General features: G+C 37.9%; 1 long non-coding RNA gene across 1 annotated transcript in view; it reads right to left on the bottom strand.

The window, feature by feature from the left end:
* LOC147916976 (uncharacterized) overlaps nucleotides 1-24,265 on the bottom strand; it is a 147,325-nt gene that overhangs the window by 62,305 nt on the left and 60,755 nt on the right. Inside the window, exon 3 of the long non-coding RNA XR_015552350.1 lies at nucleotides 1,333-1,485. This is a non-coding gene — a long non-coding RNA (uncharacterized LOC147916976). The remainder of the gene's footprint in view (nucleotides 1-1,332; nucleotides 1,486-24,265) is intronic.

The following is a 24,265-nucleotide window of genomic DNA, read 5'->3' as shown; positions in this document are numbered from 1 at the left end:
AGAAGTGGTCCCTTATTAGACATATGATTTATTCTTAGATAAATCACTGACTTATGGCTCACTGGGGTATATATTTAACACTGTCAAAAAAAGACGTCCCAAACCATCGGCGGTGCCACAGCTACTCATTCTGAAAAGGATCTGAGGCAGCTGAGACCCCGGGGTGCTAAATGTAATCTTTGCCGGGGATAAAAGCATGGAGGATTGCTGATCTTTATAAAAAGATCTGTCTCGACCCACCACCTTCCTCCTCTCTATTCTACTACAGAGCAGTTCATCGTCAGAAAGCTCAGAATTGAAAATTAAGGGGAAAAATGGGTTGTGTTTGTGTCATTTTAAAAAATCTGCAGCCAGACAGGACTCTTTTTTAATGCTTGCTAGAGGAAAGTTCATCACTAAAACAAATATAGCTTCTTGATGGTAATGGATAAATTTGAGTAGAGAAATAATGGAAAACCTATAGAAAAACACGAAATATGTTTCCCCAATCTTACTGTTATCATCAATTGAATGAAATGTAGTACTGGCTGCCAAAAATAACTACATAAAAAACTCATGTAGCACCAATTCCCAATTCTTAGAGTCAGAACTTATGCCTTTATTTTCACTCTGAGATTTTCATCTACTTTTATCTGTTTGGATTCAATGTTGATGACTTTTAGATCTACATCTTCTCTCCTGACCTCCCACCTTCACAGAACACCCCCATTTTAAGGCCTCTTAATACTTTCAACTTGGATACTCAACCGTCATACCAAATTCAATGGGACTAAAATACAGCCTTACCCCTTTTATTCATTTTCTTTCCAATTGAATTCCCTTCCAACTTTACCATTTCGCTCAAGGGCATTGGAACTCTTCTGGTCTCCCAGTTGAGGAAATTTGAAGACATCTTTCACTTTAGTCTTTTCATTGAGCCCTGTGACCAATTTGTCACAAAATTTCAGCATTCCTTTTGTGAAATGCCCCTTGGATGTACCCCCTACTCTCCATTCCCATTCAGTCATGATTGTCTTATGAGGGAAATCATGGAGGATACAGTCTTGAAAACTGTAATAGCTTCCCATGATTGCTATAATGTTTTATACCAACTGGAAAAAAGAGATGCTATATTTATTTTAGCTCAGTAGCTGATAATTTCATTTCAAACAAAAATTTTAATAAATGTATTTGGAACAACTGGCTGAATAAACAAACAAGATTATAAGTATGAGAATTTTATGAGCACATCAAGTTTTATGCTTATAAAGCTTATAATATATACCACTCATAAATTAGCCATCTGACTTTAGTGCTATAAAATAGTATAGTAATAGTTGTTAATTATCTTACCTGTTTCCACTTGAAACAAATAATTTTCAATCTTTTTGCTTTTGGCCATAGAAGTTCTGGAAAATGTTTCTCTCTGAAGGAAAGGCGTCTTGGGTTGGGGACTTCAGCTCTTTACCTTGTGGGACAATCATGACTCGCAGACACAGGTAGTGGCTGGATTAAACATCACACATGGGCATTATTACTTAAAGTCAGAGTCAATGTTTGAGCAGGCCCCAACCCACCCAACTTGACACAAAACCCATGCTCTTCATCACTATCTTCCACAAGAAATGTAACTCTACAAGCACACTGTGCTTTCAACAATTTTGATGAAAATTCCCAGAACACGGTTGCACAATGTGTAACATTTGCCTGGAAAATTCCCCATTGCATATGTCTCTGCTGGTGGAGGGCTGTGGTAGGGGTCCTCTCCTGTCTTTCTCTTTCTTGTCTCCCATATATCCCAGGGTCTGGCCTTGGTCATCCCTGTCTCCTTCCTCCTGATTTCTCTATTCCCGTCTCATATCCTCCCTCTCCCTATCATGCACGGCAATGGGACTCTGCCCAGTTTCTCTGCCTCTGAACCTGCATCCTCCATGTTGAGGGCATTTAACTTATAAAGGGCCCTCCTTATTACCAGGAAATACCCTAGGCCACAAGGTAGGGGGATTAGAAATAACTTTGAATCATTTTATCTATCCTTAGAAGCCTTCCTTTATCATATCTGTCATATGCTGTGGGTGGACAAGGGGTCAGTTTAGATGGTTTCAGCTTCCCACGGGTGACCACACCTGTGCAGGTGGCATCGTGGCTGCCTTTGCTGGCTGGATCACCTGCTGTGAAGGAAACAGCAAACAGTGGGTGGAACAAAGCCTGTGTGAGGGGAAGGAGGGGGAGTAGAGGGCAGACTAACAGAAAAAGGATTGCATTCAATCTTTTAAAATACTTAAAAGTGGAAGATAAAAGGAAGAGCACTGCTCCCATGATGGATCTGATAAGAAATGTAGAAAAGCCATTTCACTAGAGGTGAGAAGCAAGGAGACGCAACTTGGAGGGCACGGGGCGTCCCCCACCGAGACCAGCCGGAGCCTGGGCTGGCTGGCAGCCCCCAGAGAGGCGGGAAAGGAAGCCCTGCAGCCCCCACACTGCGCCCAGGAGCCGGGTATGGGGAGTTCGTGACCCAGACAGCCCTGGGTAGTTTTTCCTGAGGCCACTCTTTTACCACAGCTTTCTCACATTTTGTCTCAGGAGCAGTTTCTAGATGTAAAGACAAAAGATTAAAAATTCAGACAACTAATACAGGTGGGATCTCCCAACCTCTAGCCATCTGTGCTGTGAGTTAGGTGCTCTTAGCTGGCTTTTGGAGATGGGCAACTCAGTTACACTCTTAGTAATTAATCTTCGGTTGGTGTAAGACCCTATGCTGATGCTGTACTGGAGACAAAGGCAGACAACTCACTTTCAGGAATTAATTCACACCAGGTGCAATTATTTCCACCTGTTCCATGTGGCTTCTGATCTTTCTTTTATCTTTATTTTAACCATGACACTTGCACCTCATGCGAATATTTTGGAATCTAACGCATCTTAAAAATTTTTTTAAGTAAGCAGAGCAATTAAAACTAACTAAACATAGAATAAACATATATGCAGAGAACCAGAGCATGGTCCTTGCCTTAGGAAACTTGCCCTGGGTTGAGGGGCACAGGCATCTTCAAGGTAGACTGACAAGGCAAATGTAAGTTCCATGGAGCACAGAGGGCAGCCTCACGGAAGAGGAGCAGTTAGGAAAGGAATGGAAATTGATAAGGAGCAGAGGAAGAACACGCCAGAGAGAGGGGACAACATACACAAAGCTCCTGAGCTGGACAAGAGCTTGGCTAGTTTGCAGAACTGAGAGCAGACCGGTATGGCTGGAGCACAGAGAACCAGAAGGAAGGTGGCAGGAGGTGAAGTTGCCAAGGCAATGACGGAGGGAAGCTGCTATGAGAACCATAGGCCTGTCATGATGATTGCTCACAGGAGAGAGGGAAATTAGACCACATTCTTTACCTGGACAGCAGCTGCACCCACATCTCCTTCTTGTCTACTGCTCTAGGCTTCTCCATTGTTTTAATTTTTTGTTTATTGCAGTAACATTGGTTTACGACATTGTAAAAATTTCAGGTGTACATCATTGTACTTCTATTTCTGCATTGATTACATCAGGTTCACCACCAAAATACTAATTACAACCCATCACCACACACATGTACTGAATTATCCCTTTCACCCTCCTCCCTCCCCTCTTCCCCTCTGGTAACCACCAATCCAATCTCTGTCCCTATGTGTTTGTTTATTGTTGTTATTATCTACTACTTAATGAAGGAAATCATACGGTATTTGACCTTCTCCCTCTGACTTATTTCACTTTGCATTATACCCTCAATGTCCATCCATGTTGTCACAAATGGCTGGATTTCATCGTTTCTTATGGCTGAGTAGTATTCCATTGTGTATATATACCACAGCTTCTTTATCCATTCGTCCCTTGATGGGGACTTAGGTTGCTTCCAAGTCTTGGCTATTGTGAATAATGCTGCAATGAACACAGGGGTGCATGTACCTTTACAAATTGGTGTTTTCAAGTTCTTTGGATAAATACCCAACAGTGGAATAGCTGGATCATATGGTAGTTCTATGCTTGATTTTTTGAGGAATCTCCATACTGTTTTCCATAGTGGCTGCACCAGTTTTCACTCCCACCAGCAGTGTATGAGAGTTCCCTTCTCTCCACAACCTCTCCAACACATGTTGTTTCCTGTCTTGTTAATTATAGCCATTCTGACAGGCGTGAGGTGATATCTCATTGTAGTTTTGATTTGCATTTCCCTGATAGTTAATGATTTTGAACATCTTTTCATGTGTCTGTTGGCCATCTGTATATCTTCTTTGGAGAAATGTCTGTTCAGGTCTTTTGCCCATTTTTTAATTGGGTTGGTAGTTTTGTTGTTGTTGAGATGCATGAGTTCTTTATATATTTTGGAGATTAAGCCCCTATCAGAAGTATGGTTTGCAAATATCTTCTCCCAATTGTTAGGTTGTCTTTTCGTTTTGTTGATGGTTTCCTTTGCTGTGCAGAAGCTTTTTAGTTTGATGTAGTCCCATTTGTTTATTTTTTCTATGTTTCTCTTGCCCGGTCAGATGTGGTGTTTGAAAAGATGTTGCTAAGACCGATGTCGAAGAGCATACTGCCTATGTTTTCTTCTAGAAGTTTCACAGTTTCAGGTCTTACATTCAAGTCTTTAATCCATTTGGAGTTAATTTTTGTGTATGGTGTAAAGTAAGGGTCTACTTTCATGTTTTTGCATATGGCTATCCAGTTTTCCCAACACCATTTGTTGAAGAGACTTTCTTTTCCCCATTGTATGTTCTTGGCTCCTTTGTCAAAGATTAGCTGTCCATAGCTGTGTGGGTTTATTTCTGGGCTTTCGATTTATTCCATTGATCTGTGTGTCTGTTTTTGTGCCATTACCATGCTGTTTTGGTTACTATAGCTTTGTAGTATATTTTGAAATCAGGGAGTGTGATACCTCCAGCCTTGTTCTTTTTTCTCAGGATTCCTTTAGCTATTCGGGGTCTTTTGTTGTTCCATATAAATTTCAGGATTCTTTGCTCTATTTCTGTGAAAAGTGTTGTTGGAACTTTGATAGGGATTGCATTAAATCTACGGATTGCTTTAGGAAGTATTGACATCTTAACTATGTTAATTCTTCCAATCCAAGAGCACGGAATATCTTTCCATTTCTTTGTGTCTTCTTCAATTTCTTTCAGCAATGTTTTATAGTTTTCAGTGTACGGATCTTTCACCTCTTTGGTTAAGTTTATTCCTAGGTATTTTATTCATTTTGTTGCAATTGTAAATGGGATGGTATTCTTAATTTCTCTTTCTGCTACTTCGTTGTTAGTGTACAGAAATGCAACTGATTTTTGTATGTTGATTTTGTATCCTGCAACTTTACCATATTCGTTTATTACTTCTAAAAGTTTTCTGGTGGATTCTTTAGGGTTTTCTATATATAAAATCGTGTCATCTGCAAATAGTGACAGTTTCACTTCTTCCTTTCCAATTTGGATCCCTTTTATTTCTTTCTCTTGCCTGATTGCTCTGGCTAGGACTTCCAGTACTATGTTAAATAGGAGTGGTGACAGTGGGCATCCTTGTCCGGTTCCTGTTCTTAGAGGGATAGCTTTCAGTTTTTCACCATTGAGGATGATATTAGCTGTGGGTTTCTCATATATGGTCTTTATTATGTTGAGATACTTTCCTTCTATACCCATTTTATTCAGAGTTTTTATCATAAATGGATGCTGTATCTTGTCAAATGCTTTCTCTGCATCTATTAAGATGATCATGTGATTTTTAATCTTCATTTTATTAATGTGGTATATTACGTTGATTGATTTGCGAATGTTAAACCATCCCTGCATCCCTGGAATAAATCCCACTTGATCATGGTGTATAATCTTTTTAACATATTGTTGTACGTGATTTGCTAGTATTTTGTTGAGGATTTTTACTTCGATGTTCATCAGTGATATTGGCCTGTAATTTTCTTTTTTTGTGTTGTCCTTGTCTGGTTTTGGTATCAGGGTAATGTCAGCTTCGTAGAATGAGTTAGGGAGCTTCCCCACCTCCTCAATTTTTTGGAAGAGTTTGAGAAGGATAGGTGTTAAGTCTTCTTTGTATGTTTGGTAGAATTCACCAGGGAAGCCGTCTGGTCCTGGACTTTTATTTTTGGGGAGGTTTGTGATTACTGTTTCGATCTCCTTACTGGTGATTGGTCTATTCAAATTCTCTACTTCTTCTTGATCCAGTTTTGGAAGGTTTATGATTCTAGGAATTTATCCATTTCTTCCAGATTGTTGTATTGGTTGGCATATAGCTTTTCATAGTATTCGCTTATAATCTTTTGTATTTCCGAGGTGTCTGCTGTAACCTCTCCTCTTTCATTTCTGATTTTACTTATTTGTACCTTCTCTCTTTTTTTCTTGGTGAGTCTAGCTAAAGATGTGTCAATTTTGTTGACCTTTTCAAAGAACCAGCTCTTGGTTTTATTAATTGTTTCTATTTTTTTTTTTTGGTCTCTATTTCATTTATTTCTGCTCTGATTTTTATTATTTCCCTTCTTCTACTGATTTTGGGCTTTCTTTGTTCTTCTTTTTCCAGTTCCTTTAGGTGCATTGTTAGATTGTTTATTTGAGATTTTTCTTGTTTGTTGAGACAGGCCTGTATCGCTATAAACTTCCCTCTTAGAACCGCTTTTGCTGTATCCCATAAATTCTGGCATGTCGTATTTTCATTTTCATTTGTCTCCAGGTATTTTTTGATTTCTTCTTTGATTTCTTCGTTGACCCAGTCGTTGTTCAGTAGCATTTTGTTTAATCTCCACGTATTTGTGGCTTTTCTGATTTTCTTCCTATAGTTGATTTCTAGTTTCATACCGTTGTGGTCAGAAAAAGATGCTTGGTATTATTTCAATCTTCTTAAATTTATGGAGACTTGTTTTGTGGCCTAATATGTGATCAATCCTGGAGAATGTTCCATGTGCATTTGAAAAGAACGTGTATTCTTCGGTTTTTGGATGGAATGCTCTGTATATATCTACTAGGTCCATCTGTTCTAGTGTGTCGTTTAAGGCCAATGTTTCCTTATTGATCTTCTGTTTGGATGATCTATCCGTTGGTGTAAGTGGAGTGTTAAATTCCCCTACTATTATTGTGTTACTGTCTATTTCTGTTTTTATGTCTGTTAATAATTGCTTTATATATTTAGGTGCACCTACATTGGGTGCGTAGATATTTACAAGTGTTATATCCTCTTGTTGGATTGTTGCCTTAATCATTATGTAATGCCCTTCTTTGTCTCTTTTTACAGTTTTTGTTTTAAAGTCTATTTTGTCTGATATGAGTACTGCTACCCCAGCTTTCTTTTCATTGCCATTTGCGTGGAGTATCTTTTTCCATCCCTTCACTTTCAGTTTGTGAGTGTCTTTAGGTCTGAAGTGTGTCTCTTTTATGCAGCATATATATGGGTCTTGTTTTTTTAACCAGTCAGCCACCCTATGCCTTTTAATTGGAGCATTTAATCCATTGACATTTAAAGTAGCTATTGATAAGTATGTACTTACTGCCATTTTTTAACTTTTTTTTTTCCTCAGTGTTTTAGTAGTCCTTCTCTGTTCCTTTCTTCTTCTATACAGAATTGATGGTCACTTTAGTTTGACCTCTGTCTGAAAGCTGTACTCTTAACTCCCCTCCTCCCTCCTTTTATGTTTTTAATATCACATCTAACCTCTTTTTTGTGTATTTGTATCCATTACGTTCTCATCATGGAAATACATAATTTTTCCTATTTGTGGTCTTCTCTTTTCCCCTTAAATCAGTCCCTTTAACATTTCTTGTAGCACTGGTTTCTTGGTGACAAACTCCTTTAATTTTTGCTTATCTGGGAAAATTTTGATCTCTCCTTCCATTTTGAATGATAACCTTGCTGGGTAGAGTATTCTTGGCTGTAAGTTTTTTCCTTTTAGCACTTTAAATATATCATGCCATTCTCTTCTAGCCTGTAAGGTTTCTGCTGAGAAGTCAGCTGATAGCCTTATGGGGTTTCCTTTGTATGTAACTTGACATTCTCTTGCGGCTTTTAGGATTCTCTCTTTATCTTTAATTCTGGACATTTTGATTATGATGTGTCTTGGTGTGGGCCTCTTTGGGTTTACCTTGTTTGGGGCTCTCTGTGCTTCCTGTACCTGGACGTCTGTTTCCTTCCTTAGGTTAGGGAAGTTTTCATCTATTATTTCTTGAAATAGATTCTCTGCCCCCTTGTCTCGCTCTTCTCCTTCCGGGACACCTATAACGCGGATGTTAGTGTGCTTGATGTTGTCCCAGATGTCCCTTAGACTGTCCTCACTCTTTTTAATTCTTTTCTCTTTCACCTGTTCACCTTGGGTAATTTCTTCTAGTCTTTCGTCCAGCTCACAGATCCGTTCTTCTGTATCCTCTACTCTGCTTTTGAGTCCCTCTAATGAATTTTTCATTTCCAGTATTGTATTCTTCTTTTCTGATTGGTTCTTTTTTATATTTTCCATTTCTTTGTTGACATTCTCACTGAGTTCATCTATTCTTCTCCACAGGTCAGTGAGCATCCTTAACACTCTTTGTTTGAACTCTCTGTCAGGTAGGTTGCTCATTTCTGTTTCACTTAGTTCCTTTTCTGGGGTTTTGTCCTGTTCTCTTACTTGGAGTGTATTCTTTTGCCTCCTCATTTTGCCTCTTTCCCTGTGCTTGTGTCTACGTATTAGGTAGGTCAGCTACGTCTCCTGCTCTTGGATAGGTGACCTTATGTAACTGATGCCTTAGGAGGCTTCCAGTGTGCTTCCCTCAGTTCTCAATGTTCCAGGGGTGACCCCTATGTGGGCTACGTGTGACCTTCTGTTGTGGCCTGTTTGCTCTCCCTGTAGGTGCCCAGGGAGGCTGAGTTATGCTCCTGGCCAGCTGTTGTAATGCTCAGCTGCTTGTAGTTGTTGTGGACCCTTCAGTCTCTTTATCAGGTGTGGGGAGCCCCAGCACAGTTGGCTGCAAGTTCTAATACCACATTTGTGTTGCAGTATTTCTTTTAAGTGAGTAGGCCCCCAGCGTGGCAGGTTGTTAGGCTCAGGGCCTTACAATTGCTGTAAGCCTCTAGCCTATTAGGTCTCTTGTCAGCTCTCTGAGGATTGCAGCTGGGTGGGACTGGCCTCAGGCAAAGGAGCACCCAATCGTTTCAGGCTTTGGAAGGTGGGGTAAACCTCCTATGTGAGTCTTTGAGAAGCACAAGTCTTCTGCAGCTGACAAACCCTGCCGCCCACAGGTCCACACACACAGTCAACACAGTCCTGCCCCGTGTGAGTGCCCCGACCTCCCCAAGCGGACCCAGTCTCTCCACGGCGGGAGCCCCACACACTCCGCCACCACCCCACACTCTCCACCCGCTCCTTGTGCACACCCTGCCCCACTTGAGTCGGCTCAGTTGCCAGGCTGCAGAGAATCCAGTCACCAATCTATGCAGGCCCACAAGTTGCCTGAGGGCTTGTTGTTGGGTGGGGCCAGTCTCTAGGGTGGGCTGCCTGCCCTGGCTGAGCTGGATTAAATCGGTGCTCTAGCGGGTGGGGCAGACCCTGGGCTAGCAGGCCTCAGGGAGAACTCCAATGGTGTCTGTGTCAGCACGCCCACACCGGGCCACAACAATGGCCGCCGCCAATGTCCCAGTCCCTGGAGAGGTCTCACCCCTCACCGAGATGCACTCAGGGTCTATTAGGTGAGTCTCTTTTCACCACAGCACTGTGCACCTTTCTTTCTGGTGATTTTAGGATGCTTTCTGAAATGGGTGAGTTTGCGCGTGGGTCCTTTAAGAGCCAGTTTTAGTTTCTTTGTGAACCGGGTTTTCTGGGGGTACTCCCCAGTGTTTTAGTAGCAGGCAAAGTCAGATATTATGCCGCTGGTCTCGATTGTGCTGTGTCCACAAAATGCCCACAGCGGGGGTGCTCCCCGGCTCAGGGCCCCGCGCCTCCAGGGAGGCTGCGTACCTGTGAGCTGCTCCCTGCGGCCGTGAAGCTGGCGGCTTGTGAAGGTGGCGTTTTTCCTCTCCAGAAGGGAGTCTCTGCCTCTTCTACCCCAGTTAGGATTGTCCGTTGTTGCAGGAGATCCCCTTATCCAGTTTCCAGTTCTGTCTCAGGGGTAATTTTTCCACGAGTAGTTGTAAATTGGCTGTGTCCACAGGAGGAGGTGAGTTGTGAGTCTGCTTACACCACCATCTTGACTCCGCCTCCTTCTCCATTGTTTTAGAAAACATTTTTGTGGGATCAGTTACTCGTTAACTAGTTACTGATCAAATATATTCACCACTTACTGGCTACTGGTCAAATGCATTGACCAGCTGATTAGTTTGGCTCTGATGACAATCAACTCCAGTGCCAATTTTCCTATAAATTCATATCCATTCCTTCATTTATGTATCTACTCAAAGTTATTAAGCAGAGACATTATCAGCTCCCTATTTAGTCACTTCATCTGCACTTAAAACGTGTTTCTTTGCCGTTGCCATTATGTAGCCATCTATTTATACATGGTCTTATTCATAGTTGGTCATATCTAAGAACATTCCCATCAAAACCTAAGTGGCAGGAGCTTGGTTAGGAATGAAATCTCCATTCATAAAATAGTTTCAGTAGGACAACCTGGAGCTCCTTGTCATGAACTAATTAGTAACAACTTTCCAGGAACATACTCTATCAAATATGCAAGGTTGTTTATTTTAGAAAAGTGACTCAATGTCAAAAGATATTCCATATATTGAATCCTTGCAGGACATTTGCTTTTGTCTGTTTTGGACAGGACCAAATGTCTGTTAATCCTACTGGATTATTAAATAGAACACGTTGTATTAAAAAGATAATATTGGGGTGGGATAAGAGGAGAAAAAAAGAAATTCTAGTTTTAAAATGTAGGAAATCAGCCAGATGCAACAGGAAAATAGGAAATTGAAATACAAATCCATTTTCAATGAAATTAGAGAGCAACTGAAATCTCCAATCATGATATGTGGGGATATCATACCAAAGCAGTGAAAGTCAAATGCAGATGTAGAAAGACACCAAGAGAGGATTCTGATGGTTACAAGCCTCAGACAAAACTGCCAGAGCCCATTTCTCCAAAGTAGATGGCCCACCCTGTATCGCAAGCCCTTGTTCAGAACATTGAGAATGGGTGTGCAGAGTGCTGGCAGGGCTTTCCTGAGTCAGGGTTAGCTCCAAGTTCTCAAGAAGTAGGGAAAGGATCATATAGGCAAGTGGTATTTTCAAGACGTACGTTGTCAGTGAAGTGAGGTGAAGGAAAGAAACTTAATGAGCAGCCTAGCAGCACTAGTCTGAGTTGGTTGGGGAGCACTAAGGGGTAAAAGAATGCTCAGATCCAAACTTGCCTCACAGGGGAATTCTTACAAGCCTGGAAAATAGCCCAGGTACTTTCCTTACCCAAACCTGGCAAATAGCTGATATGGAAGAGTCACCATATTTGAGTAATGCTATAAAGAAACTTGAATAGGACCTCAGTAAAAATGGTACAAGGAGGAAGGGGGGCTAAAGCAAAGGGTAAAAACAACAGCAAAGAAAAATAACTCAGTAAAACATTGCCACAGAGTAGGAAGAAAACGGTGACTAGCATGCTGGCAAGAATTAGAATCTTAAAGAGACTAGATGTCTATAAAGCAACAGCACAAAATGAAGATGCAAGGGCTTGGGGATGAAATTGAATGTGATTGGTAGAACTTGGGAAGAAAGAGAAAGGAAAAAAGAAACCTCGGCTGGCTAGAGGAGAAAGGCTATCAAGGCCACGGTTATGAAAGCTCTACTCAGCAGAGTTGCATGAGGCAGGAAGGGAGGGAAGCCCCACTGGACCAATCTCATCAGAAGTGGCAACTGTGAGGGCCCTAAAGCAATGGGACAAATTGGAGGGAAGCATCTTAGCCAGAGGTGGCCAGAGGGGAGACGTCATTATTTTGAATTTTTAAGAAAACTTTGAAATTGGAATCATTTACTCCTAAGATTAACATTAATAAGCAATTATGCATTTATTCTGGCCAGAGCAATTAGGCCAGAGCAATTAGGCAAGAAAAAGGAATAAAAGGAATCCAAATAGGCAATGAAGAAGTGAAACTCTCACTATTTGCAGATGACATGATTTTATACATAGAAAACTCTAAAGAATCCATTGGAAAACTATTAGAAATAATCAACGAACTACAGCAAAGTTGCAGGGTACAAAATCAATCTGCAAAAATCAGTTGCATTTCTGTATGCTAATAACGAAGTAACAGAAAGAGAGCTCAAAAAGATAATACCATTTACAATTGCATCAAAAAGAATAAAATATCTAGCAATGAATCTTACCAAGGAGGTGAAAGACCTATACAATGAAAACTACAACACATTATTGAATGAAATTGATGATGACATAAAGAAATGGAAAGACATCCTATGCACATGGATTGGAAGAATAAACATAGTTAAAATGTCTATATTACCTAAAGCAATCTGTAGATTCAATGCAATCCCAATCAGAATCCCAATGACATTCTTCACAGAAATAGAAAAAAGAATACTAAAATTCACATGGGGCAACAAAAGACCCCGAATAGCTAAAGCAATCCTAAGAAAAAAGAACAAAGCTGGAGGCATCACAACCCCTGACTTCAAAACATACTACAAAGCAATGGTAATCAGAACAGCATGGTACTGGTACAAAAACAGACACACAGATCAATGGAACAGAACTGAAAGCCCAGAAATAAAACCACACATATACGGACAGCTAATTTTTGACAAAGGAGCTAAGAACATACAATGGAGAAAGGAAAGTCTCTTAAATAAATGGTGTTGGGAAAACTGGACAGCCACATGCAAAAGAATGAAAGTGGACCATCTGCTATCGCCATTCACAAAAATTAACTCAAAATGGATCAAAGACCTGAAGGTGAGACCTGAAACTGTGAAACTCATAGAAGAAAATATAGGCAGAACACTATTTGACATTGGTCATAAAGGAATCTTTTTGGATGACATGCCTACCCAGACTAGGGAAACTAAAGAAAAAATAAGCAAGTGGGACTTCATCAGATTAAAGAGCTTCTACAAGACAAGTGAAACTAGAATCAAGATGAACAGACAACCCACCAGCTGGGAGAAAATATTTGCAAAACATATATCTGACAAGGGGTTAATCTCCATAATATATAAAGAACTCACTCAACTGAACAACAAAAAACAAACAACCCAATCAAAAAATGGGCATAGGAAATGAACAGACACTTCTCCAAAGAAGATATACAGATGGCCAATAGGCACATGAAAAGATGTTCAACATCACTAATCATCAGGGAAATGCAAATCAAAACAATACTAAGATATCACCTCATGCGTGTTAGAATGGCTATAATCACCAAGACAAAAAACAACAAATGTTGGAAAGGATGTGGAGAAATAGGAACACTCATACACAGCTGGTGGGAAAACAAACTGGTGCAGTCTCTATGGAAAAGGGTATGGAGATTGCTCAAAAAATTAAAAATAGAAATATCCTATGATCCCGCTATCTCACTACTGGGAATCTATCCAACGAACCTGAAATCAACAATCCAAAGAGGCTTGTGCACCCCTATGTTCCTCGCAGCATTATTCACTATAGCCAAGAAGTGGAAGCAACCTAAAGGTCCCTCGACTGATGACTGGATTAAGAAGATGTGGTGTATCTATATACAATGGAATAACAACTCAGCCATAAAAAAAGACAGAATCATCTGATTTGCAACAACAGGGATGGACCTGGAGGGTATTATGTTAAGTGAAATAAGCCAGAAAGAGAAAGACAAACACTGTATGATCTCATATGTGGAATATAAACCAACACATGGACAGAGAAAAGTGTATTGTGGTTACCAGGGGCAAAGGGGGTGGGGGGGTGGGCACAAGGGGTGAAGGGAGTCATATATATGGTGATGGACAAACAAAAATGTACAACCCAAAATTTCACAATGTTATAAACTATTAAAACATGAATTAGAAAAGAAGCTGCTGTTATTAGCACTCAAAAAAAAAAGTATTCTTCTATACTTTCATATTCCTTAAAAGGTAAAATAATATGACAGTCAGCAAGAAAAAGCTTTTATTGCAAGAAAATTCTTATTCTAGTTCAAAGATTTTCAAAATAAATGAGATATAAATGTGATAGTATTGAAATTGATGCACGTAACTCTAATCAAGAAACTTTCTCTGTATTGTATGAAATAAAAACAACCAAAAAAGACAAATCATAAATGCTTTCTTGGAAACAACTATAGCTTTTAGATTGATTAAAAACAATGCAGCCAGAGTTTCATTACTTCCTAGGATGGAGGAATTTAGAATAAGTTCCCATCCCAGCTCAAAAAAGCCAGACAAACCACAAAATCAAGCTTTTCTTTTTTTAGCTTGATTAAAAACAATGCAGCCAGAGTTTCACTACTTCCTAGGATGGAGGAATTTAGGATAAGTTCCCATCCAAGCTCAAAAAAGCCAGACAAACCACAAAATCAAGCTTTTCTTTAATCCAACAGAGAGCTAAGATCTCAGGGAAAAACGTAGCCAGAAATCCAAACAAACACGAGGCTATCCAAGGAAAAACAGGACACGTGCACCGGCTCCCCTGTGGCAGAGCACGGGAGCAAGGGACATCAGGAACCAACCAAGAGGGTAAAAAGCATGCAGCTGAAGGCCCCGTGTGAGCTGGTGCGAGAGGACAGCACGCCTAGGAGCCGTGAATACGGATGGAGCTCACACTCACTCACTAGCTATTCTCCACAGAACTCCACTGAGTCTCACAAGAAAATGATGAGAAGCAGAGCAAAAGATGGGAGAGAGCTTCTCTCAGGGGTGCAGGCCTAGAAGAGGGGAGCTGCTGCTCCTGCAGGAAGCACATGAAGCCCTACCTGAACCCCTCCTACCTGCCTTCAGGTGAACACCCATTGTAGCTGGGGGGAGGGTGAAAGAATGAATGCTTTTACTCACGGGAAGAAGTCAAGAATTCCGGCGGTTATGAATAAAGCTGCCATAAACATTTGTGTACAGGGTTTTGCACGAACATGAGTTTTCATTTCTCTTTGATAAATATCTACTAGTAGGATGGCTGGATTATATGTAAGGATATGTCTAACTTGTAAGACACTGCCAAACTGTTTTCTGAAGTGGCTGAACCACTTTGTTTTCCCACCGCAATGGATGAGAGTTCCAGTTGCTGAATACACTCAACAGCACTTGATATTGTCAGGGGAATTTTGTAGTTTTTTAATTTTAGGCATTCTAAAAGGTTTGTAGTATTATCTAATTGTGGTTTTATTTTTCATTTCCCTAATAACGAATGTTGTTGAGTTATCTTTTCATGTGTTTATTTTCCATTTATATTTCTTCTTTGGTGAAATAATTGTTCATATCTTTGTCCTATTTTTAGGTTGTTTATTTTCTTCTTAGTTTGAAAGTTCTTTATGTATCGTGGATACAAGTTGTTTATCAGATATGTGTTTTATACACATTCTCCCCCAGTCTGTGGCTTGTCTTTTCACTCTCTTACTAGTGGTTTCAAGAAGCAGAAGTTTTGAAATTTTGATGAAGCCCAATTTATCATTTTTACTCTTTTATGGATCATGCTTTTGTGGCTGTCTCTAAGAAATCTTTGCCTAATGCCAGTTTACTAAGATTTTCTGCTATATTTTCCTCTAGAGATTTTATAGCTTTAGGTTTTACATTTAATTCTATTGTTCATTACATGCTAATTTTTATAAGTGATGTGATCAATGTGATCAGTGGTGTGTTCATTCTTTTTTTGCATGTTGATGCTCAATTTTTTCAGCACTATTTGTTGAAAAGACTCTTTTCTCCATTGAATTGCTTTTGCATCTCTGTCTGATGTTATTTAAACTGGTTTTAAGCATAGAAAAAGGAGAGCTTCCAATTCCCAAATTCATTTTGTCATAACATTGATAGCAAAACCAACAAATACAGCCCATAAAACATCCCACAGACCAATTTCACTTATTAATATTGATGTAAAAATCTTACATAGGATTCTTCACATGGGGTAATTTTAGAAATGCAAAGATGGCTCAATATTACGATATCTAAAAATATAATTTACTGTATTAACTGATCAAAAGAGAAAAATTACCACAAGAAATAAATCATTCCAGCTGACTTTAAAACATTGTAATGTGTCAGTTCATTTCTTTTGGGATATCCTCTAATTATAAAAAGAACTGCAAAAAATTTTAAACTTTTAAACTAATCATGTTTTGGAAAGTACTGTTAATGTTACTCTCAGACTACTGTGTGTTTAGTGTGGTATAAGGAAAATGAGTAATTATACCGGTATCTTTAAGAACAGAAATTTCAATGTAGAGGAAAAGAGGCATGGATGTAACGTCAATGAAATTAAGTAAAAACTCGAAATTAAGTCAAAGTCTTGACTTTGAATTAGAAGTATTAGTATAAATTCACGATGTATTTTATCTTTGAAAAAATTTTCCGTCTCTGTCCGCCGAAAAGACCTAGAAATAATAACCAAGCCGGAAGTAATAAGCACCCACAGCACCAGATCATGGTCTCTAAGTACTTCAGGGCTCCTTGGAGAAATGGTAGATCAAGATCTGGAGCAGGAAATGTAAAAGATGAGCCTAGAACAACTTGTTATACCAGAAAGTAATGAAGTTTTCAAAGGTTACAAAAGTTGTATCTAAAGGACTCAGGAGCCAACTTGAATAGGCTCCCACTAACCAAATCTGGGAAAATGCATGCACCAATAAGGATAAGAACTGCAAAGGATTTGAACACACATGTGTCTTCATAATGATAAGTTCGTAATGATAGGAAAAGAAGCATTGGTCATCATTGGAACACGCTAGGAAATCACTTCATATGTTTAAAACTGGTCATTAAAGGGAAAGAATCAAGCACCTCTCCTGTCTTTCCTTCCTGAACTATACCTCAGGGAACCCAAGTAGTTGTTCAAGGAAAGCTTCTCTTTAGCTGGAAGTATTCCAGCTAATAAGGGAAGAAGTAAAAACAGAACATCCCCCTTGAGAATCCCTTATGAACTAATGGGTCTAGAAAATAATCATCAGTGGTTGCTAACATCCCCAAAAGGGAGAAAACCAGACAATGTGTACCTCGGCTGGAGTACCCAACACAACCTATGAAGAGGTCTTGACAAAAGAAATCTAAATCTGATCAACCACAACATTTAACTATCAATTTATAGGAAAAACAGGGCATAGAAGAGCACATTCATCAACACCATGGAGATGCAATCAACACAATACAGACTATGGGGAACTCTACAGGCCTGATTACGTCAACAAAAAATTACAAGGAAAAAAAGACATGGAAGTGAAATTATAGATTAAAAGAAATTTAAGAAATACAATTGCAATGATGAAATCTTATTTGGATCCTGATTGTAACAAATTGCTATCACTCAAGGAAATGCATCAATATTGGATATTTGGCGTTATTGAATACTGTTGTTAATTTTATTGTTTAGTTATTATTATTATTATCGTTAATTTTTTAGGTAGGATAATGATGTGGTTATGTTTATAAAAAATAAAACTTACCAATTAATATGGAAATCTTTACAGATGAAATGATATGATATCTGAGATTTGCTTCAAGATAATTTGAAGGGAGGAAGATAATTAGGTAGAATCCAAGTGAAATGACATTGTCCATGAGTTGATAGTTGTTGAAGCTAGCCGATGGGTATGTGGGGCTTAATTAAACTATTCTATTTTTGTATATGTTTAAAATAATTAGTTAAAAACCAATAAATTTAACCATGCACTATAAAAAGAGATAAAAACCATATGAGCATTGATAGCTGATGAGAAAGCATTTATAAATTCATTATCCATTCTCAATTCTTGCTTTTAAAAAAATTTTTACTATAATAGTAGATAAATCCTTGTTTAACATTATTAGAGATATACATTTACGTATTTTCATATACAGTCAACCTAAAAGCAAACTTGATTCTTAATGAAGAAACATTTAAACATATCTCAATAAAGGAACAAGACAAAGATATTCTTTATCACCACTATTATTTAATATTGTTTTGAGAGTATTAGCCAGTATAATTAGATAAGAGAAAGAAATAAAAAAATATATAAAAATTGGAAAGGAAGAGATAAAATGATCATTATTTGCAGATACATTTTTTTACCTAAAAAAAATAAGAGAATCTAAAGAAAACTATTACAAATAATAAGAAAATGGAGTGAAGTAGCTGGGCAGAAAATTAGTGGCCAGAAATCAAAAGTCACGATATGTACAAACTACAACCACTTAACAAGATCTTGAGGTAAAAGAGCCCCATTTTATAGTGATATTAAAAAAAGAAAAGAGATCTGTAAATAAAAAGGGAAAATGGGCACAATTAAAACAAAAAATTAAATGCTACTGAGGACCACAAAAAACCCTTAAACAGAAAGGTATACCATATTCTTGGTTAGAAATACTCAAAAATCATAAAATCACTTCCCCCAAAGTTAATCTGGACTGTAATGCATATCAATAAAAATTCCAATAATATTTTTTCTGAGAGTAAATAAACTGCCTCTAAAGTTTGTATGAATAAATAAAATAAGAATAGACCAAAAAAAATGTCTGAAGAAATGTTACTATCACAACCAAACATTCAAATATATTGAAACTACAATAATTAAAACATACTGGTGCATCTAGAAAGACACTCAAATACACACAAAAATTTGGTTTTTGATACATTTCCAACTAGTGAGAGAAAAATGGATTATTCAATGAAGGGTATTAGAACACTCGAGAGGCCCTTTTGAAAATTTAGTTGGATTTCTAACTCATACTTTTTACCAAAATTAATTACAGAAGAATGAAATCTTAAGCATGAGAATGAAACCATTAAATACAAGATGAAAATATAGGAGAATTAGTTAATAACATAAACTTATCCACTGGAGTGGGAAAAACCTTTTCAAATATGACACAAAGCCCAGAATCCATAAAATAAAAGATTGATAAATCCAACCATATAAAAATAAAAAATTTCTGCAAGAGACAAAAACAAAATTAAAAGACAAAGGATAAACTGGGAAAGTAACTGCAATCAACTCACTAAATAAAACAAATCCCCTTAATACATGAAGGACTTTTGCAATTCAATAGGAAAGAGAATAGCAATGAAATTTTTTTAAATGGGTCAATGATATAAACAGTTCATAGAAAAGGAGGTACAAACGACTCTTAAAGGTGTGAAAAGATGCACAATCTCACTCATAACAAGGAAAATCCAAAATATCAGTTTTTACTAATCTGATAGGTAGAGATTTAAAAGTTTAATCACCCATTACGCTAACGAGTCTCTAGTGGGAGTATAATTATGTTGCTTGTGGGAGCTTGATTGATCCAACCCATATGGAAGGCAATTTGGTAACATTGATTAAAAACACAAATGAATTGACCCAGCAATTCCAATTCTGGAGATTTATTCTCCAAATATCCTGGAAATACACATCCACAAAATGTGGTATGCACTAGGTGATCATTACAAGGTTGTTTAAATAGCAAAAGATTGGAAACAATCCAGACATTTATCAGTAGGGATCTGGCTAAATAAATTAGGATATATCATGTGCAATGGAATATTATGCAGCTGCTTATGAAAAATAAGGTAGCTCTGTATATGTGTGCATATGCTTGTCCAGGCATCCCCAAACTGCAATTACACACAGTAAACTAGTTATAGTAGTTGCCTCTGAGGTAGCAAATTGGGTGTCCAAGGTTCTAGATTAGAAAGGAGATTTACTCTTCGTAGTATACCCTCCTGTACCTTTAGAATTGTTAATTATATGCATTGTATCACCTATTCTAAAATATTAAATACAACAATTTAAAAAATACTTTGGGGAGTTGGAGAGAGTTTAGCACACAATGTGATTCACCCCCCCAACACACACATACATTTAAGCATAGACCTAGTAACCAATGTTCATAATAATGACAGAATGTCTCAGAACATTCTAAGATGCCTTCTGAATCATCTAAGATTAGTGGAAGGTTAATTAAATATATTTGCAAATAAATTTTTTACCATCATGTAATATACATATAGAGAAGTGCAAAAATATAAGCTTGATGAGTTTTTACAAAGTTAATACACCTGAGTCGCTAGCACCCAGATCAAGGAAGAGAACATTACCAGTACCCCAAAAGCCCCCTCATGTTCCCTTTCAGTCACTAACCAACCTTCCCCAAGCATAGCCACCATCCTGACTTCTAAGATTACAAATTAGTTTTGACTGTATTGAATAACATATATTCAATCTTACAGTGTGGTTGTTTTTGTTTTTATTTTTGCTTTTGTTTTGTTTGGTGAGTATCTGGTTTCTTCAGCTTAACATTTAGCTTGTGAGATTCATCCATGCTGTTGCATACATACTATCATTCTTGTGTTCCATTGTGGGACTGTACCATACTTTATTCATCCATCTGGATGTGCATTCAGAGTGTTTCTAGCTTTTGGCTATACTAAACAGTGCTGCTCTGAATGCTCTTGTGCATGTCTGGGTGAACATATGTGCACATTTCTGTTGAGGTTATACCTAGGTAGGGAAGTTGCTGGGTCATAGGGTATATAAACATTTTTAGGAGATATGCTTTCCAAAATGACTGTACCATATCTTCACCCTCATTTCATATGATCAATCTCATATTTTAGCCATTCTGGTGGGTGAGTACAAAGCTATCACATTGCAGTTTTAATTTGCATTTCTTTGAGGACTAATGAAGTTGAGTATCTTTTTAGTGAAGTGCCTGTTCAAGGTTTTTGCCCATTTTTCTATCGGCTTGTCTGAATTTTTGTTATTCATTTATTTGTTTTATATTCTGCATATGAGCCTTTTGTCAAGTACGTGTAGTGCAAATATCTTCTCCAACTCTGTGGGTTGCTTTTTCATTCTTTTAATCAGCATCTTTTTATAGACAGTTAATTACATCTTAATGAATTAAAATGCTCTGAAAAATGATAATTTATGAATAATTACATGCACAATAACTGTCCTAAAAAAAATGAATTGTTAACTGAGTGCAACTCTAATTTGCAGGAATATAGTTTACATAACTGTCTTTCTATGTATAGGTACTTAGATTTGTTTTTATTGCTATTATTGTCTCTGTAAAACAAAACCAAAGGCTCTCTTTGTAAGCTAGACTTTAAAAAAGGAAAAAAATAAAAACAACTCAAATTCATTGAAAAAATTCAACCATTATTTATTTATTTAAACAACTTTATTGGGGTACGATCGACATACAAAAAGCTGTACATGTTTAATGTATGCAACTTCATGAGTTTTGAGATAAGTAAACCTCCATGAAACCATCACCACAATCTATGCCATAAACATATCTATCACCTCTAAAAGTTTCCCCCTGCCCTCTTTATTTATATTATTTTTGTGTGTGTGATAAGAACATGTAAGATAACATCACCCTCTTAGCACATTTTTAAGTATACAATACAGTATTGTTAACTATAGGCTCTATGCTGTACAGTAGATCTCTAGGACTTATTCATCTTGTATAACTGAAACTTTGTAAACTTTGACTAATACCCTCTGTTTCTCCTCAACCATATCTATTGACTACCTGCTATTTGTCAGGCACAAAGTCTCTGCTGTCATGGAGGTTATATTCTAATTGGGGAAGACATAAAATATGCACATAAATAATTAGACATAAAAATGTTAGATGATGAAAGACACTGTCAAGAGAATGAGAAGAAAAGCGATACACTGGGAGAAATATTTTCAAAAGACATATCCGATAAAGGACTGTTATCCAAAATATACAAAGAATCCTTACAACTTAACAAAAATAAAATGAACAACCTGGTGAAAAAATGCGTGAAAGGTTAGAACAGACATCTCACCAAAGAAGATATACTTTGGCAAATGCAGACAGCAAATAAGCATATGAAAAGATGTTCAACATCATACATCATTAGAGAACTGCAAATTAAAACAATGAGATACCACTACACACATTTTAGAATAGCAAAAGTCCGAAACATTGACAATACCAAATGCTGGTGAGGATATGGAACCATAGGAACTCTCATTCATTGCCGGCGGGAATGCAAAATGGTATAGCTACTTTGGAACAGTTTGGTGGTTTCTTACAAAACTAAGCATACGCTTACCATACAGTCTAACAACAATCATGCTTTTTGATATTTACCCAAATGAATTGAAAACTTAGACCCACACAAAAACCTGCACATGAATGTTTATAGCAGCTTTATTCATAATTGCCAAAGTTTGGGAACAACCAAAATGTCCTTCAGTAAGTGAATGGATAAATAATCTGTGGTACATCCAGACAATGGACTATTATTCAGTGCCATAAAGGAATGATCAAGTCACGAAAAGACATGGAGGAAACATAATGCATATTACTAAGTGTAAGAAGCCAATCTGAAAATGCTACATAGTGTATGATTCCAACTACCTGACATTCTGAAAAAGGCAAAACTGTGGAAACAATGAAAAGATCAGTGGTTTCCAGGAGTTTAGAGGGAGAAAGGAATGAATGGTGGAGAATAGAGGATTTTTAGGGCAGTGAAACTATTCTGATGATATTATAATGGTGGATACATGACATTATACGTTTGTCAAAACCCATAAAATATAAAACACCAAGAGTGAACTGTAACGTAAACTATGGACTTTGCTTGATAAAGGTGTGTCAATATTGGTTCCTTGATTGTAACAAATGTACTACTCTGGTGTGGGAGGTTGACGGTGGGGGAGGCTGTATGTGTGTGTGGAGGGGTATACGGGAACCCTATACTTTCTGCTCAATTTTGCTGTAAACCTAAAATTGCTCTAAAAAATAAATTCTGTATCAAAAAATGTTAGGTGATGACAGTATAAAGAGATAATCAGGGTGATAAGATTAGGTGTGCTGATGGAGTGGGTGGGCTACTAGAGAGTGCGGTCATGGAATTCCTCTATGAGGAAGTGATGTTTAATCTGAGATCAGAATGACAAAGAGTGGGCCATGTGGAAATAAAGGTAACAGTGATCCTGGCCAACGGAAGAGTTGCAGCAGAAACTTTGAGTCAGGAACAAGCTTTCATCCAGAGGACAAAAGACTTGCATGTCTGGAACGTGGTGAGAGTGGGTGGAAAATGAGACAGGGAAGGTGGCAGGCGTCAGGTCATATGGAGCCTTATGGGCCAGGGTAAAGGCATTAATTTTATTTTCAGAGTCATTTTGGAGATGGAGAGTAAGGGGGAGGAGAAAGAATGGATGGATGCTTGACTTTCCAATAGCCTCTCCTTCTACTTCCTTTCTAAGCACAGATCCTGGCAAATCCCAGGCTGATCCCAACTTAGCTTATTGTTTTGTCTTAAAAAAAAATTTAAAAAGCTGAAACTCTGCTCCTTCCATATTAGGAATCCTGGACCCTTTGTTCGAAATCTCCCTTTGGTCATCGCCTGCAGTGTTGTCTCCCTGAAGCTGACTCTCCAGAGAAAGTGGAGAAGGAAAGGATTATTGGTGCCATTCTTCTCATTATAGCAACTCACCTTTGCACACTTCTTAAGGATTCTCAACAGTTTTGCATTCATTACTTTACTTTTCATTGAAATAAGGACTTGGATATTTATCAACTACCTTTATGCTTATTTAAAAAATTGTATCTAGTTGTTTAAAAAAATTATGCATGTTCAAAGAGAAAATCTGAAAACACAAAAAAGTGTAAAAAAAGTGGAAATTACTTGTAAATATGATCAGAGATAAGTTATTTCCATTTTTTTTCTTATTAGATAGGTTACTTTCCTACAACATGCTTGAAAATTTATTTTGTAAAATCAAGAATGTATTTTATACCGTATTTCATAGGCTGCCTTTCATACCTATCTTAATATCATACACTTTCAGGTAGTTCTCACCAAGACTCAGAGTGAGTGGCATTATCATCTTTGTTTCATAGATGAGGAAACTGATATTGTGAAAATGTGAAGTTTCCTGAGGTCCCCAGGAGAGCTGTGATTGCAGTCTTGGTGTTCTAATTACGAGTCCAGGACTCCAGCCATTGTATCACAGATGACATAGTACTTCCACCACAAAACCCTACATTTACTGCCGATTCTCTACCCTTTTAATATGTAAATTCCATCATGTCATTTCTTTGCCCCTAACTCTCCAATGGCTCTCCATTTCATTCAAAGTAAAAGCCAGAATGCCTACAATCTGGCCCCACTGCGTCTCTGACTCCTCTCTCACATCTCCCCGCCCCCAATCCAATCCACCCTG

The sequence above is a fragment of the Ceratotherium simum genome, chromosome 5 (assembly GCF_057802395.1).
Source record: "Ceratotherium simum simum isolate JZ-2026a chromosome 5, ASM5780239v1, whole genome shotgun sequence".
NCBI lineage: Eukaryota > Metazoa > Chordata > Mammalia > Perissodactyla > Rhinocerotidae > Ceratotherium > Ceratotherium simum.
Note: the sequence above shows the minus strand (reverse complement) of the source record. Positions and strands in the feature narration are given on the sequence as shown.